This window comes from Jaculus jaculus, chromosome 8 (assembly GCF_020740685.1).
Source record: "Jaculus jaculus isolate mJacJac1 chromosome 8, mJacJac1.mat.Y.cur, whole genome shotgun sequence".
Lineage (NCBI taxonomy): Eukaryota > Metazoa > Chordata > Mammalia > Rodentia > Dipodidae > Jaculus > Jaculus jaculus.
In genome coordinates this window covers 27,151,061-27,170,418 of record NC_059109.1, presented here as the reverse complement: position 1 = coordinate 27,170,418, position 19,358 = coordinate 27,151,061, and the positions used below count along the sequence as shown (strand labels likewise).

The 19,358-nt window shown below is 37.7% G+C and overlaps 1 pseudogene; it reads left to right on the top strand.

The window, feature by feature from the left end:
* The first annotated feature begins 11,467 nt into the window (after positions 1–11,467).
* On the top strand, positions 11,468–12,525 carry LOC101597086 (annotated as a pseudogene).
* The last annotated feature ends 6,833 nt before the right edge of the window (positions 12,526–19,358 follow it).

The window sequence follows — 19,358 nt, the reverse complement described above, 5'->3', positions numbered from 1 at the left end:
TCTACTTGTACTTCTATGATACTGAGCTTCTCACAAGCAACAGAGAATGCTTTCTCTTATTTCTGGAGGCTGGTTTATCAGTGAAGGGAGCAAGGTCCATGCATGACCATCATTTGGAATGTCTTTGTGTTAACTAGGATTCTCTAGAATAACAACTGATAGAATGAATATGTATATGTATGTGTATATATATATATATATATATATATATATATATGGACAAAATATACATATATGTATATCTATATAAGGATTTCTCAGATTGGCTTGTAGGAGACAGGCCAGGCATCCTAATAATAGTTGCCTGTAGAGTTAGAGAACCTGGATTACTGAATTCTGGTTTTCCCTGTAATGTAAAATTATAGTGTTCATAGTATTCATATTTCCCCTCATACAAATGAGCAAAACGGTTAAATCCTACTGTATTAACAGGACGGCTGCTGAAAATTATACAGCATCACAAGCAGGGGAGAGATCACACCTGGCCTTGCAGGAAATGTTAGTAATTTTTGAGGTGGGTCAGGATGATCATGAGACATCAATGACCTACTTTTCATGGGAGCAACTCATCCTATGTAAACACTCATTGAATAAAAAGCTGCCCCATATATTATATTAATTTACCCTATCCAAGTCCAGCCACATTATTGGCTGATGCTTTAAGATACATTGATCATTAAATCCATTCTATTTTCCCTCCTACTACAAGCTGTTAACAAATTAATCTCTCTAAAACATAAGTCTGACATCGTTAATAGGTGCCAAATTCAAATTCACCATTATGCTTTATAGTATCTGTGGAATGAAGTTGAATTTACCTCACATAACAGATTTTCCAACATACATATTTCTACTTTGTATTTGATATAATACAACAAAGAAAACTGTTGTATCAATTATTAAAATAATGAGGAAAAACATGCTGAATGTGTTTTATTAATAGTATTTACTTTTATCATTAGAAGCAAAATAAGGGAGAAGAAATACATTTCAGCACCATGGTTGGGGCACTACAGGCCATCACGGTAGGATGGTGCAGCAGCAGTAGTGTGGAGCAGCTGCAGTCAGGACTCAGAGATGAATTGAATGCTGCCACGTGGCAGGCTTTTTCGCCATCCCCCTTAATTCCCTCTAGAGCCCAGACCCAGCAAAGAAGAAATGATCTTCAAATACTCCCAGAGGAATATGCAGTTATATAAACTTACTGATTAGTTATTAGGATACCTTTCAAAAACCACAGGAGGTAGCTTATTTGGGCTCGTAGTTAGAGGGTACAGTTCTTTCCTGTGGGAGATTCTTGGCAGGCAGTGGGAGCATGGGGTGGCTGCTTATATTCAATTTGTAGTCAGGAAGCAGAGAACAGTCAATGCTGATGCTCAAATACCTATTTATTCAATCTGTGACTCCAGCTCATGGAGTGGTGCTAACCATAATATGGGTGAGTCTTTCTACATTAATAAGCCTAATATAGATTCTTCCTCACAGATTTGCACAGGGATTTGTCTCGTAAATTATTCCAGATCCACTCAAGTTGACAATAAAGATTAACCTCCATGACCTTCCATCCTGACAAATATAAAAACTACATATTAGCCAATATGAAAATTACTGTTTTATCTTCCATGGAAATTAGGAGACTGACTTCAAGAGAGAAAGATATTACTGAATATAACACTGGAAGATATAATAGATGATTAAATGTTTGGGAAGCAAATGTTTACCCTATTTTATTGGTTCTCATCTCTTAATTCATCAATATGAATGGAGAAGTTGGTCTGTCATGACAAAATTAATAGGTTAAACATTTTTTGAAGAAAGATAAGAGCATCATTATATATTCAGTTATATCTAATGTGCACTGATGAAAGGAAGTTTCTTCACTGCAATAGTCTTAATCAGGAAGTTTCTTCATTCCAATAGCCTTATTTAGAAAAAAGGAAAACACATAAGTTAAATTATATAAACATGTAGTTTAAAAAAAGTTGATATTTTCTTTTATAGAATGTCTTTCATAAAAGAATTTATGGTCTCATGATTGGAAAATTGTTATTAAAGTCATATTTTTATTTACTTTTGACAGTTTCATACTTGAATATAGTGTATTATGATATTATTTATAGATAATTACCCTCTCTTGTCCCTTCCCACTCCCACTAAAATCCTTACATTCTGTGGATATCAGACTTGGTCACAACAGGTTAACCTTTGCTCAGGCTGAGTCTGGGGACATTGAAAACTATGAGCCTTGGGTAGAGTTCCTACATAAGGAATTCATCAGCTTCTCCAAAAGTTTCCTTATAAACATAAGTCATCAAATCTTGATCTGAGCTGATGCGATTTCATGATTTGTCTTATTTCTAGACTCCCCATAGCTTTCACTTCCTTAGGCTCTCAATAATAGCTGCAAGAGTGAAGTCAGGATGGGACTTTACTCCAGTGAAGTCCCCTGACCTTCTTTCAAATTTTATTTTATTTCCTGATTATTTTGTGTCCTCCAAGGAAAATCAGCATGGTACTAACATGTATTCACTACAGCTAATAGGATTAAACACATGTTTGTTTTGTACTTAGAGTTGAATAAATATTAGACATTACATAAAGCTCCAGAAATCTGGTTTTGCATCCATAATACTGGAATGACAATAAAATTAATTTTCTTATATAATGGTTTAGGATAACTGAAGACTATGCAGATAAAAGTTTTGTTTTACATGAAATCAATATATAATTATTGATATTTTAGTGACACTCATCTGTGTACCTTTTAAATGTACCTTGTAACAGAGGAAGCATTTTTATAACTCTTTTCAATCCATGGTTGGCAGCTTTATCTTTCAATTATAAGACTTGAGACCACACATTTGTTAAAAATAAAATTTTAAAGTTTTATGCAAAATAATTGTCTATATGTCTCTCAAGCATAACAGAAATATAAACATCTGGAATATAAGTTGTACTAAGAAAAATTTTGTTTTCTGAAAACAAAGTAATTATGCGTAGGCAGAGTTCCAAAGCATTCAAAATCCTCAAATTCAAAGTAACAGTCTTGAGAACTGTTTTTGTTTTGTTCAATTGCTCCTCTTGTCTGCTGAGGTGGTGCTTAATCATCAGGTAGAGAATAAGTAGCTCTAATTGTCAAAGTCAAATAGGTATGCTGGAAAAGAGAGCCAAAAACGACCTCCCAATTTTCTTTTTCTAACACATTAGATAATTACTTACATCTCTTCTAGTAAATCTATCAGATAGGTTTGGTGATTGATAGCTCAATGCAAATCACGAACAAAAATGCTTGCGCTTGTTTTCATAAACAAATTCCCTTTAAACGCACAAGCCCTGCTTAGAGCCATTGAATAGTGATGTTTGCCTTTTTCTCTTCCTCACTCTGTTATCTCAGGAGAGATAATTTGGATCATTTAAGTCCCTGTCATAACACCCTGGCCCTTTCCTTCCCCAGTAAAATGAGCACAGTAATATGCTTTTGTTGTTTCTACTAAGAAAACAAAATACTATTTGTGAAATCGCTGGACAAACTCTTAAGGGATACACGGACGTCCAATTTATATTACATTCTTTGCTTTTATCTTTCCTCTTATAAAATGAATTAAATGACAATATGAGAATATTTTAAGATGATCAACAGAGGAAGACTTATTTTGCTGTAAGGAATGACATTATGAGATATGTGAATTTGCTTTGTAAATTTTAATAATTCTCAAACTAATAAGATATTACTTTAAGATTTATAAATATCTACTCTTTTTTAAAATATTTTTTGTTTATCTCTATTTATTTATTTGAAAGTGACCGAAAGAGAGAGAAAGAGGCAGAAAGAGAGAGAATGGGGGCACCAGGGCCTCCAGCCACTGCAAACAAACTCCAGATGCTTGTGCCCCCTTGTGCATCTGCCTAACGTGGGTCCTGGGGAATCAAGCCTCAAATCAGGGTCTTTAGGCTTCACAGGAAAGCAATTAATCACTAAGCCATCTCTCCAGCCCGGGGTTTATAAATATCTACCCTTAAGATTACATTTGGACAATGGAACACTCAGGAGCCATAGATGGTGGTTAGAAAATTTTCAGTGCCAGGGATGGGATACCTCCAGTGAGTTGTTAGCCAGGGAGGTACCTGATGCCCCCAAAACATTAAAGGCAACTGCTGAGGCCCTTGGTTTCCCACCAGGAATAGATGGTAAGCCCCCATTGCTGAAGACTCCACATACTTGTGCTGCAAGGCCACTGAGAAATCCTGCTGGAAGTGAGCTGATAACCTACTCCATGTAGATCAGCTGACAGAAATCTGGAAGAAGCCATTCTACACGTAGTTCAATGGGAGAAAGAGATAACACCAGTGAAGATATTCAACAGTGGACACTGCAAGCCTTATAATTGGCCAGCCAGGCCAAATGAGCCAACGGGTGCAATGTGGAGCGTTTGTCATGGTGGAAACCAACTGCCCTCCAATTGGCTTGGAATCCCGCTCCAAGGGAGGGAACACATCCCTGAAACCAAAAACTTAAAACAGGGGTTTTCATGAGCCCTAGGGGTGTAACATCTGCTGATGTATGGATAAGTGTATATACTATACTTATCAAACTGCCCAGTAAGCACTTCTCTTAATATTCATACCCTTATATTAACACTACTCTCACTTTGGGTAGAGAATCTTCTCTTTTCAGATGGCAATGACCTTGGGATGACTCAGAAGGTATCATAGTGTTGGAAAGAAGTGATTGGTATACTGAGTAACATCTTGATCACACCTTCCAAGGCTCAGGGTCTAATGCAGAAGAGGTGGCAGAAAGAATGTAAGAGCCAAAGGAAGGGTAGGACTCCTTACACAATGTTCCCTCCAGACATAAAATGGCCTGGATATCCATGACCTCATAGTGCTAGACACTACCTACACAAGACCATCATAAGAGGAGGAAAATCTCATGACATCAAAATAAAAGAGAGACTGAGATGGGGAGGGGGTATTGTAGAGAATGGAATTTCAAAGGGGAAAGTGGAGGAAGGGGGGTATTATGATGGGATATTTTTTATAATCATGGAAAATGTTAATGAAAATTGAGAAAAATGATTTAAAAATTAAATTAAATTTAAAAACTCATGAAACTGTTACCATATTGGGACACAAAATATGGGATAACTTAAATCCATCCATGCATACCATTAAATTTGGCTCCAGAGTAAGCTATTAATAAATCATCTCTTAGTCCCCCTGGGGAAAAAAAAAAAGATACAATAGCTAAATACAGTAGGCTCACTTAAGTAAGCTACATAAGTGAATTAATTGGGTAAAAATAAGATTCCATTACAGTTAGTGTAGTTGTTCATATCTTTTTCTTTGTTTGTTTTGAAATAAAAAGGGTTTAATTTTGCCAAAGTTCCTCAGAGCACAGTCAGTCCTGGAGGGAAAGGCATGGTAGGTCAGATCTGGAAGCCTGAATCACATGGAAACATCAGCAAAAAAGAGGTAGAGATTGATGGATACTCTTGATTTTAAGCAACAGGTATCAAATGTAAATGGGCTGTTGTTGATAGTGGGAATTTGGAAGAATTTAACTAATCATCACCACTAATAATTAATATTACAATTATTATTTTTTTTCTAATTTATTCTTAGTGTTTAATATCTGATGTTGTCAGCAAATGTAAAGGAATTAGAGTGAAGAGTATGATAAGCATTTTTTAATAAAAGACTATTTTCCATCCTGCAGAAATGGAAGATGAACATGAAGCATCACAGAAGGGATTAAGACAAATCAATCCCATGGTACTGGACATCGAAGCCAGGGGGAGATTGACTGATATATTAAACATCTGAAGGTCTACAAGGTGTTAGAACACAGACCCAGCCTGCACAGAAACTGCCTGGAACCAAAGGCTAAGAGAGAAAGTAAGACCAGCTAGTTATTGCCAGGGATCCCAAGGCCACCTAAGTGAGGGACTTGGATCTTATCTAATGACTTCGTGACCCAGCATACTTCTACCCAATGTGTCTTTGGCTTTCTCCCCCCGTACCCCAAAGACACATAAGAAAGGGCATTTCCCTTCATTTATCCCTACTGAAACCTCTTTCCCACTGGCCTTGGTACCCTGTCAGATATTCCATACATTAGCTTACTAACATTCCCTTAAGAAATTTTTCCTCAGAATGAAATCCACCACCATTTTTCTCAGTAGAACCTGTACAGAATCTTTCTTTTAATAATCTTATTCAGGGTAAGAACCCAACAGGCTAAGTCTCTTTAGAAGTGTTAGCTGAACTCCTAGTGATGATGATTAAAAAAATGCATGAGGTCTGAAAATACTTGAGGTAAGCCAAGAAAGCTGAGATAATGCATTTTGTGATAGTTGTGATTCTCATGTGTACAGTTCCAACACTGTCAGGTGGGAGTGGACCAGCATATCAAAGAACTCAAATGTAGCAGAGAACAAATGGTCATCAATGCACACACCACATTGAAAGCTCTATCTTGGTTTGGGATGGGGACAAATGAATTCTAGTACATAAGGAGATGATCTGAGGCCATCTTTTACTAATAGCTATCAAAATCTGAATCTGATGAAGGGAAATTCATAGTCATGTCCAAAATATATTTGAAATCACTAATTGTTTGAAACTTAGGAGAGTTTTCAGTGGCCAAGATCCAACTCATTTACAGATAACATAGATCATGCTCCTCCATGGCAGCTATCTCTAGAATTATATATATATATATATATATATATATATATATATATATATATATATATATATATATTATAATATATATATATATATTATATATACACACACATACATATATGATATGTTATACATATCTATGATGCACATTCACACACATATTTGTTTCTTGGACAGATATGTAGCTTACTGATCTAAAGCTCTTTGACTGCATGAAAATAAAATGAAAACTCAATGTAGCAAGAAAATACAACCTAAGACTGAAAAATAGAGACATTTATCTTACCCATAACTGTGGGCTCACTCCACAATGCATGACCCATATACCACAACAAGGAGGGGCCAAGAGAGGGGGTAGGTCACGGATGAGCCTAATAATGGTACCAAACTGTATTTGTTGAATACAAAACTAATTAATAAAAAAAAAACTTAAAAAAGACTGAAAAATAAATACCTGAATTGATAAAAAAAAGTAAGAAGATCTAGTGAAATATATGGAGAGTGTTTATGGAAAGAAAAATGCTTTCAGTAGAAAGAGGGCTATTATAAAATAAATCAAAATAAAAATGCATCAGGAATGAAGAATGCAGTCAGTAGATTTGAAAGAAAAACAGAAGAAATATCAGTGACTGAGAATAGTTAGTGGAAAATATTAGAATAATTCAAAGGAGATAGAAAACTTTCTTACATTATCAAAGCACTAGCTATTAAAGAAAAGCATAAATTGAACTTCTGGAAAATTCTGTAGTGTTGCTCCTGTGATAGGGCTGTGAAATGTCCTCCCCAGTCTCAGGAGTTAAAATTCTAGTTCCAGCTTGCATAGCTAGTGAGAGGTGACTGTATAATAAAGATGGCAAACTTTTTAATGGAACATCTCATAGCTGAGTCCACAGCTGAATAGTAGGAGAAAGGATCTGTTTAAGGGAAGTAGATGGTCAGGAGTGTGCCTTGAAGGATGTGTCTTTTCCCTTAGGCATTTCAGCTTCTGCTTCCTGCCTCCTGGCTGCCAAGAGGTGAGCAATGTTAACTCCTCTCAGCTCCGCTCTCTTGAATCTCCCTTTCCCCATTCCTCAAAGCAATGAAAAGAACCAGTCGTGGAATAAAACTTCTGAAATCAGGAATGGAAAGATGGCTAAGCGGTTAATGAGCTTGCCTACAAAGCCTAATGTACCAAGTTTGACTCCCCAGTACCCATGAAAGCCAGAGTCACAAAGTCACACATGCATTTGGCGTTTGTTTGTAGTGGCTGGAGGCCCTGATGTTTCCATTCTCTTGGTCTGTCCCTCTTCTCTCTATTGTTCTCTGCCTGAAAATGAATAAATAAACTTCTGAAATCAGCTGAAATAAATTTTTCCTTTTTCAAATTTTTTGCCAAGTGTTTTATCACAGTTTCAGACAGCAAGCTAACACAGTTGCTTTGTTGAAAATTTCTATGAAAAAAAATTGGTACATAATGCATACTTATTATCTGTAATACATATTCAAAAGAATTTTCTGAACACAGAGTCTAATCTGGTTTAAAAATACTAGTGGTTGATCTGGAGAGATGGCTTAGCAGTTAAGGCACTAGCGTGCAAAGACAAAAGATCTCAGTTCAATTCCACAGGACCCACTTAAGCCAGATGAACAAGGTGGTGCAACAGCCTGGAATCCATTTGCAGTGGCTGGGGCCCTGGTGTTCCCATTCCCACTCTGTCCCTCTCTCTCTCTCTCTCAATTTCTCTGTCTGCATCTTTTTCTATCTCAAATAAAAATAAAAATAATTTTTTAAGACATGAATGGCTAATAGAACCATAAAAAGGATTGCAACCTTATTAGTTATTTGGAAAATGCTAATATCAACTCCATGTGCTATATTTTATACCCCATTACATTTAATTTGCTTTAAACATCTATAGAGGAAAGCAGCTGCTGATAAAACAAATGTCGAAGAGGGTGAGCAAGTCTGAGGCAGTGCATACTAGCACAGATACTGGAGGTCAGTGTTTAGTATATCCATAAACGCTAACATTCGCATACACTTTCCCCCTAACCAGCCCTTGCATATCAGAAACTTAGCCAGAATAAACGGAAGTATGTTTAAAAACTATGTACACAATAATTCTTACTTAAAATAGTTCTCATTATTAGAGCTGAAGCCAATATTAGCTCAAATAGCCATGATGAAGAAATTATTTTAGAAGCTGCAATATATTTATATAATGCAGTCAAAACTAAATATGTAAGAGATTAGCAGCAAGATATATTCTACAAAAACACTCCAGAGACCCATTTCTTCTAACAAGATCCAACCTTCTCATAGTCCATTCCACGATGAATTCATCCACTAATGAGGTTAGCATTTTTATGCTTTCAATATTTAAAATGGCCCAACATGCTTTTTTCTTTTTTCTTTTCTTTTTTTCTCCTGACATAGATACATTAGAGGGAATTAGAAGAAATCCTTATGAAAGTAAAAAGTAAAAATAATGTTAAAGGCATAACACAAGGTCATAGGCAATGATTGATTAAAGAAATAGAAAATCCATGATGGGAAACAGAAAGAAAAATGATTTTAACAGCTGATATGTTGATGTTGCCCTCTGGGTTCATAGCTTGTTTCTTTTTTAATTAGTTGACACATTCTGATGCCAGTTAGCCAGATTAACTTAAAGTTTCAGTAATTTATCTGTTATAAATTAGTATAAAAATTGGGCTGCAGATATGGGTAAGTGGTATGGCATTTGCCTACAAAGCCTTATGACCCTTGCTTAATTCCCTGGTATCCATGTAAAGCCAGATGCACAATGTGGTGCAGTTATCTGGAGTTTGTTGACAGTGGCTAGAGACCATGGTATGCCCATTCTATCTCTTTCTCTGTCTCTCTCTTTCTCTCTCTCTTTCTCTCTTCATCTCTCACCTCTCTGTATCCATATCTTTGCAAATGCAAAAATAAAAATATTTTTAAAAATTAGTACAAAGATAGATGGTTGAGAAAATCAAAATGACAGGTATAGTTTTAAAAATGTAAATGTCGGGTTAGAGATGGCTTAGCGGTGAAGTGCTTGCCTGTGAAGCCTAAGGATCCCGGTTCAAGGCTCGATTCCCCAGGACCCACATTAGCCAGATGCACAAGGGGGTGCACACATCTGGAGTTCGTTTGCAGTGGCTGGAGGCACTGGCGTGCCCACTCTCTCTCTCTTCGTCTCTTTCTCTCTCTGTCTGTCACTCTCAAATAAATAAAATTAAAAAAATTAAAAATATAAATGTCAATCCATTGAAAAGACTAGAGAAAATAAAGTTTGTAATATATTTGTATAATTAAGGTAAGCTTGGTAAAGATATTTTTTACTAACCCAAGCCAAGACTTCTCTAAGTTGAAAGAAATTTTAATTTAACAGATGAATACAATGGATTTTGGTGATTTGAGGGAAAATGGTTTAGACTATACGGTTTTATGCCTCATGGGGGGTTGGGGGATTAGATTATCCGATTGTACACTTCACATGGGGCAACATTTTTTGCTTAAGTGTGTGCACATGTGCGCACACACACACATACACACAGACATACACACACACATATCTTCCATTCAGCACAGATTATCAAGTCTATATTTCAGGAATATGTCTCATTATAACTTTATTAGTGCCCTGCTTTGTACATCCATCCTTTGTATTTCTGGTTGACCAGTCAGTTCCTTTAAACCCATTTACCTCTGGCCCCATTGAGTTTATGAATTTAGAAGTCAGCTTTGAATTACTCCAATGTAAATTTCCACTGCCTATTCAATGCCTGAGCTGCTGGCTGGTTTCTACTACTTCAGAATTACATAAATTTTTTATCATGGCATGTAATAAAACAAACTGCTAGTGATGTGGTGCCTCAGTTCCACCCAACTTTGTTGGCTTAATACCTGTAAATATGTGGAATGGAGTTGATTGAGGAAATATTCAGGCACAATGATAAAAAGTAAAGTGAAGGAATTTAAACAAGTTAGAAATAAGGAAAAACATAGAAGTTGACAAAAGTGACAAAATGAACGAAAAATTGGTGAAACCACAAAGGATAGAGACCATTAGGAGCTGTAAGTCATAGAAGCTCCAAGCTCAACAGCAAAAAAGGAAAGTGGGGGCTGGAGAGATGACTTGGTAGTTAAGGAATATGCCTGCGAAGCCTAAGAACCCAGGTTCGATTGTCCAGGTCCCACCTAAGCCAGATGCACATGGTGGAACATGCAACTGGAGTTCATTTGCAGTGGCTAGAGGCCCTGGCATGCCCGTTTTCATTCTACCTCTCTCCCTCTGTCTCTGATAAATGAATAAATAAAAATAAAATCTTTAAAAATAAAAGGAAAGTGGCCCTGATGAAGCTGAGTAGGCAAGTGGCAAGTGTGACCATCACAAGAATTAGTTCATCAGCCCTGTAGGGAAGCCAGGGGAGGAAGAGAGACAGAAGGGTTACGTTAGTGGCAGGGAAATTAGGTATGAGGATTAAGGAGTACTATAGGGAAGAAAGAATTGTGATTGTTGAAAGGAAGGGAAGTCCACATCAGCATGCATAACTCTCATTGTTACATTTTTCAGAACCGATGACTCAAATGAGGCTACATGGTGATTGCCCTTTAACTTCAGAAAAGCATATGAGGAAAGTAGAAGTGTGAAAGTTTGGAGACTCTGGCCACAGCTTGTGACTCAGAATGGGGAGGGCCCAAGCATAAGACAGGGGTGGCATGACATTGCCACACTGTAAGTTTGACCTTTGGTGGAAGAATCCATTTCTGGTGTGTCTGTCCTGAGAGAAAGGGTATGCTATGATTTTGGAAGAAACAGGAGAAATCTTCAAGAAAGAAAAAGAAACTACGAAAGGTATTAATTGTCTTTCCTGCGAGCATTTTGCAAACAACTGTGTATATGACTTCTCTCCTTTGAAAACTGCCCAGGACTATATTTTCAAGGAAGGTGACTGCAACAATTAACCTTTGGGTCCATGTGGATGGCTTTGCTGTGAATGTGGCTCACACTTTTGTGGTTGGTATAGCTTAGAGTACCCAAGTAATAAGTTGGAAAATAGATACCATTAAGCCTGCTCACCTTTGTGCTGAAGCTGCCTTATGGCTGGTTAAAAGTGACAATTGACAGAGGCCTGGAAAAGTCACTCACTCATTTAACTGCATGCCAATGGAAGGGCATGCTGTCACACCACCTGAAAAAGCACATCATGAATAGAAAGAAAACCACTATCCAGAATCCCACAGATCAACAGAAGACTATCAGAAGGCTGGTTTTGAGGTACACAATGGATATGCTGTGGATATCCTCCTCAGCTGGGGAAAAGGCAAGGCCTGGGACAGAAGACAGGGAAACAGCATTTACAAATGATACATGTCTAAAAATTTGACCTGTAAATAAAAACCTCACTTGCCTTTTTCAGTGAAGTTGAAAGTTGCTTTGATGCCCGGCCATTTACTTTAAGAGCATTCAAAGATGAGAAGGAGGCTAGGAAGAGTGTGGTGGAATGTGTCAAACATAAGTTGCTACAACAATTTAATGTTCTCTGTGAGGAGGGTGAATTTGTTGCCCAGTTTAAATCTTTAGTTCTACTCACACCCAAATGCCCACAGTCTGAACACTACGGGTCTAAGATGGTGGTTCAGGCTATAGAACTGAAGACCCTCTCCAGAGTTCTGCAAGTTGGAAAACCAAGAATAAGATGAAAAGAAAGACCTCCAAGACTGCAGAGAATGCCACCAGTGGGGAGACATTAGAAGAGAATGAAGAGGGACTGAGGCGGGTACCATATACCCAGCTTGCCATTCCTGAGTCATCCTCTTCACACCACACCTCAGGTTTGTGAAACTCACTTTGTCTTCTTCACCCAAGACCACCAGCAGGGTATCCCTGTCCATATTCCAGTCTTCTAAGCCACCTCTTCCAACAATAATCAGCTCCAAAGGGCTCAGGTCTTGGGAGGCCAGGATTTCTCCTACTAATGATTATTTTAGGAAAAAAAAAATGAATAACAAAATCAGGATTCAAAATCCATCATCTTCAAGACCCTTTTTCTAGCCTTTTCTACTACTCTGCTTGTTCAAAGTTAGTGGCCCCACAACATAAGAGCTAAAGTGGCCACCAATAATAACATCTCAGCTGAAATTTTTATACTTGCCTGCTGTTAACATATTGTCACCCTTCCGATTTGTTTTCTTCCATTCCCCACTATTCCCAAGCATTTAATTTGCCCTGAAAATTAAGAATTTTTGTTCAGATTATTTGTATTCCTTGTGACAGATTCCTCATCTGATCTGAAGTCTCCCTATTATAGTCAGATTCACATTGCCAGAAGAAATCACCTGACCAAGAGAAGCTTGTGGTATAAAAATTAATAAGTAAATAAAAACATTTATTTTGGCTTATAGACTCAAGGTGAAGCTCCATCATGGCAGGGAAAGATGATGGCATGAGCAAAGGGTGGACATCACCCCATGACTAACATAAGGTAGACAATACAACAAGAGAGTATACCAAACACCTGCAAGGGAATATTGGATATAATACCCATAAGCCCACCCCCAACAATGCACTGCCTATAGGAGGCATTAACTCTCAAATATCCATCAGCTGGGAACCTAGCATTCAGCACACCTACCTTTATGGGGACATATTAATCAATCCACCACATTCTGTCCCTGATCCTCATAAATTGATAACCATACATGATATAAAATACAATGCATTAATCCAACTTTAAAAGTCGTCCAAGTCCAACAACCCTAGTCAGTGCCAAATGTCCAGGTCTAATAATTCTAACCAGCAACAAGTCTTTGGAGTTCCAATTCTGCCACTCCAACTAGGCTACTCGCAGTCCTGGAGAACTTCAGCTGGGGCCAACAGCTCTCCTTAGCAGCCACATGGTAGTCCCAGAGTCTCCACTGCAACCCACTGCCCGTCCTCACAGCTCCATTGGGTCTCCATGCAGGCAATCCAGTAAACCTGCTTCACATTGCCCATGGTTGTTTCCAAAACACAAGACCATGCTGCAAATCCAATGAACCTTTCTTTTCTGCATTTCTTATACTCCATAATACCAGGTGAGGTGACAATTTGTTAATCATGGGGGGAATAAACCAGACTTTGAAGAACAGGACACTCTTTCAGTCCACTCCAAGAGTCTACATTCTTTCTGTTGCCCCAGTGCAGGTCATCTGGACGAATCTCAAAGATTGTCATCTCTGATATAATTGCAGCTGAACAGGCAGACGTTTCAGCCCAAAGATTTCATTTCTGTGACATAATGTTCCTTCGCATTCACCAGTCCATTTCTATGCAAAGAAACCATGCACAAGTTCTCAGTACACAAGCATAACAGCAAGCTTCTCACACAAACGGCTTCTAACCCAGTCCAGAAAAAGGTTTTTTCTTACCCACACAAGCCAACCTCACAGTCCATAGTTCTACTGCATTCAGGTATTTCAACTCTGACCAGAATAGTCCATCAAGCTGTACTTGCAGCACAAGACATCTCTTAGTCCAAGGTTTCAGATCATTCCACATTCCCCTTAAAAATCAGCTCCAAAAGCCCAAAGCCACACAGTCACATGTCTAGCAGTAAATGACACCACTCCTCAGTATCAACTACACTGTTGTCGTCAGATTTACATTGCTGGAAGAAATTGCTTCACCAAGAGCAGCTTATGGGAAAAAAAAAAAAAAGTTTATTTGGCTTACAAACTCAATGGGAAGTTCCATCAAAACAGGGGAAAATGATGGCATGAGCAAAGGGTGGACATCACTTTCTGGCCAACATAAGGTAGACAATAGCAACAGGGGAGGGTGCCAAACACTGAAAATGGGACAGTAGTTATAATATCCATAAGCTCACTCCCAACAACACACTGCCTCTAGGAAGCATTAACTCCTAAATATCCACCAGCTAGACACTTAGCATTCAGAACACCTACGTTTACCACTACACTCTCATTTCTAGGATCTAAAGTCTCCCATTTATGAGGATATTTTTTCTCATATATCAAATGGATCCTCATTTGTAAGTTTTTAGTAAGTTTTGCTCTGTAGGATCTTTCCTTATTTTCACAGAGTTGTGATGAAGGGATCCATATCAACTATGTAATTTTCTCTGGAGTCAATGAGGATTTCCTTCACTCCATCTTCCATGAATCTAATCTGCAAATTCCACTGTGGTTTTGTTCCCTGTTTGAAATATTTTGACCTCCCTCCCTTGAAAGCAAACCAGGAACCAGAGGAACACACAGCAAAAGAGATAACTGGATTTCTGAAACTGTGAACTTGGATGAATTTCTGGTGGGGAGAAATAGAGAAATGTGACAAATTTCAGTACCTCTGGCAAGTTTCTCAGGGAACCAGACCTCTCTTTAGCTTATAAGTCTTTTAAAATGGCATAGCGCTAAAATAAATTTGGATATGATCATTTTAAAAATGAGTGCAAAAGTTAAATATCCTCCATGAAAGCTTGTAAATTTTGAGATGCAAGTAACATAGCATTTAACAAAAACACTTCAATGTAAAAGACAGAAATTAAAAACAAAACAACAACAAAAAAAAGCCTTGACTTTAAAAAAACCCAGGCCACATTCCCTGGACTGGGTTCCTTGCACTGTAGGGTGTGCCAGTCGGTACAGTGGCATGAAAGGAATAGGCCATATCCTTGCTACACAGATCCTCCCAATTCTCTGGTCCAGGTTCCCTGCACTGAACAGTAAGCTGGCAGGAATGGCTTGGAGTGAGAAGAACAGATCCCTGCTTCCCAGCTCCTCCCAGTTCCCTAGAGGCCTGGTCCTTATGTGGGTTGTAAAATCAGGCCATTTATTCTGGTATACCTACTGGTCACAGGTAGCAATATCCCTGTTCACTTGAGTCAGAGGGTTTTTGGGTGAAGGAACAAAAACTTGCTTCCTCCTCAATAACATAAAGAGTCTACCTAAAATGGATAGACCACAAAGCTAAAAAGCCATCAAAAGTCAGACAACTGAGAGAACTCCACCAATGATGCCTTGTCCTACAATGGAAGCCTCCAGTGAAATCATAGAGAAGTCAACATTAACTCAATCACAAAATAAAAACACAACAACTAATGAGACACTGATCAAAATAATCACTGAACTGGAAGCAATCCATCAAATAACCAACAATCATATCAATGAAATGAAATTGGATAGAATTGAGTCCTAGTGCATTCAGCTTTTTTTTTTTTTTTTTTGACATAGGGTCTCACTCTGGTCCAGGCTGACCTGGAATTAACTCTGTAGTCTCAGGGTGGCCTTGAACTCACGGTGATCCTCCTACCTCTGCCTCCCGAGTGCTGGGATTAAGCATTCAGCTTTTGACAGTAGGCTTAACTTGATAGAAGAAAACATCAGAACCCTCAAAAGAGATATGAATGAATTGAAGGTGAGTCAATAAATAGAAGATTTCAACAACTGGTAGATTAACCTTAATGAAGACATGATCAAATGAAAGAATGAATTCCAGGAAGCTTGAAGAAACTCAACTGAGATTGAACCACAACAAAGAGATGGACACTGTACAAAAATAATACAATAGAAAACAAAAATCAAATAGCAGCTATAAAATCCTCTCTAGAGCCCCTCAGCCCTCACTAACAGAATTAGTCATGTGTTAGACAGAACCTATGACTTGGAAGACAAAGCAAAAGAAATTTATAGGGAGGCCAAAAACTTTGTTGAGTTCAAAAACCCAAGTGAGCGAGCAGAATATGACATGATAATCTCAATTGAAGCAGAGAAACCCAGGACAAATTATAACACCAGCTCATAATCAAAATGTGAAAACAACAGGAATGGAGGGTTTATATCTCAACACAATAAAAGCTATATATAAAGCTCCTAAATCCCAAATAATACTCAATGAGAAAATCTCAAGGAGTTCTCACTGAGATTGAGAACAAGACAGGGGCATCCCCTCTCACCACTACTTTACAATGTAGTACTAGAAGCACTAGCCCAAGCAATTAGACAGGAGAAAGAAATAAAGGGGATTCAAATTGGAAAGGAAGATGTCAAGTTAGCCTTATTTGAAGATAACATGATGATCCTGGACATAAGAGGCCTGAAAGTCTCCATCTCAAAACTTCTGAAGGTGATTAATTCCTTCATTAAAGTGGCAGGATGCAAAAATCAATGCACAAAAATCAGCTTTTCTATAAGCAAAGGATACATATGCAAAGAAATCAGTGAGGCTGTCTCATTTTCAGTAGCAATAAAAAAAAATTAAACACCATGGAATAACACTAAACAAGGATGTGAAAGACCTATATAATGAAAACATTAAAAAAAAAAAAAACTCAAGAAAAAAATTCAGGAGGACTTAAGAAGAAGGAAAGATCACCCATGTTCCTAGATAGGTGTGTTAATATTGTGAAAATGACAATTCTACCAAAATCATCATATAGATTGAATGCAATACCAGTAAAAATATCAACATCATACTTTACAGAGACTGAAAAAAATGATCTCAAAATTCATATGGAAAGGCAGGTGGCCTCAGATATCCAAACATATCCTCAAGAAGAAAAAAGAAAGAAAGAAAGAAAACAACAAGAACAACACACAAACACACACAAAAACTCAGGAGGTATCACCATGCTCAATCTAATGCTATATTAAAAACCCAAAGTAACAAAAACAGCTTGACATGGCACTGACATAAAAACAGAAAAATAGACCAATGGAACAGAATTAAAGACCCAGACCAGGTAACTATAACCGCTTGATTTTTGACAACGTTTCCAATAATATAGCCTGGAGAAAAAAAACAGCATCTTCAACAAATGGTGTTGGACAAATTGGATGAGCACATGTAGAAAAACAAAATTAGACCCACTCATTTCACCATATACAAAAATCAAGTCCAACTGGATTAAAGACCTCAATATAAGACCTAAAAACTCTTCAACTATTGAAAAAAAAAAAAAGGAAGGGAAGCTCCATGATATAGAACTGGGAAAGAACTTCCTGCATAAAACCCCAGTGTCCTAAGAATGAAGCACTGGACTGATGGGATTTCATGAAAATTAGAAGTATTTGCAAAGACAAACCATAAGCAGAACCAGTAGATTAACTAGTGAATGGGAGAAAATATTTGCCAGCTATACTACTGATAAAAGACTAAAATCTAGAATCTACAAAGAACTCAAAAAAATAAACAATAAAAGATTAAACAACCCACTCCAAAAGTGGAGGCAGAGAAGTAAATAGGGAGTTCTCAGAGGAAGAATTGCAAATGGCTGACACACAACTTAAAATGTTCAACATCCCTAACCGTTAGGAAAATGCAAACTGAAACAATTTATGAGATTCTACCTTACCCCAGTAAGGATACCAAACATGAAAAGTCAAATGAAAACAAATTTTAGTGAGGATGTGGAGAGATAGGAAAACTTAGTCACTGCTGGTGGGAATGTAAGCTTGTCCAACCACTATGCAGCCTCGTGAAAAGGATGAATATAGGGTTACCAACAGACCCTGATATTCCTTTACTGGGCATTTACCCTAAAAGCTTCACACCTCAGTTCACAAGTATTTGCTCAACAATGTTTAAAGCTGTTCAACTCATAATAGCTAAGGACTGTAATCAACCCAGGTGCTCACCATTGGACCAATGGATAACCAAGATGTGGTGTACCTACAAGAAGGGATTCTACTCAGCAGAATGAAAAAAAAAAAAAAAATGACACAATGAAATTTGTAGAAAAATGGTTTAACTTGGAACATATCATAATAAGATAATTCACAGAGTCACAGAAAGATAATTTTTGCAAGGTCTCACTCATTTGTGGGTCCTAACCTGGATTAGCTTGAGTTGCTGACATGCCTGAATGGCATCTTGAGGCTTGGATAATAGGAAGGGTAGGGCTTTGGGGAAGGGTTGAGGGAACAAAAAATGAAACCCAAATTGATTAAATTAGATTAAAATGTTGAACCCTCCACAGGGCCATAGGGGAGCACTTGAATTAAAGGGCCCTGGAGAGGATAAATGAAGCCTAACATTAAATTTCTCCTGTTTCTCTTTTTTTTTCTTTATTTTTCTTTTTTCTTTTCTTTGACACTGGACAATTCCATGTACCAGAATATGGCTAACACCCACAACAAGCTCTTGATCAAAGAGACCTACAAGATCTCCCAAGACAAACAAGACAGACTTCTGTCAAAGCACTTGATTACCCATCAGAAGTTAATGCTAAGACTCTACTGCTGAAGACCCCATATACCGTTGGCATGGGCCATAGAGAGACCTGGTTGGAATCAAGAAGAGAGCCAGTTCCTGGACAGTTAGACTATCTCGTGCTGGCAGGCACTACATGAGCTACCATTGGAAAGTGCTAATATTTGTTCTAGCAATCAAAGTCTAAGTTACTCAGAAGCAAACAACATAATGTGATGCTCATGTAAGTGCATAAGTGGCACACAGCCATGGTGGGTAACCAACCGCTCTTGGATTGGCTAATGAATCCACTCAGTGGAAAGGAAACCACATCTGGAACTGGGAAACAAATCAGAATCATATCTAGAAAACAATTTTTCTTTCCATTTTCAAGCATTCACTAATGTTGGGCTATAAAAGGGTCTATACCCTTTAAATTCTCTCTAAATCAATAATTATTATCCCACTCAACCTGTGCTGACTTCACTC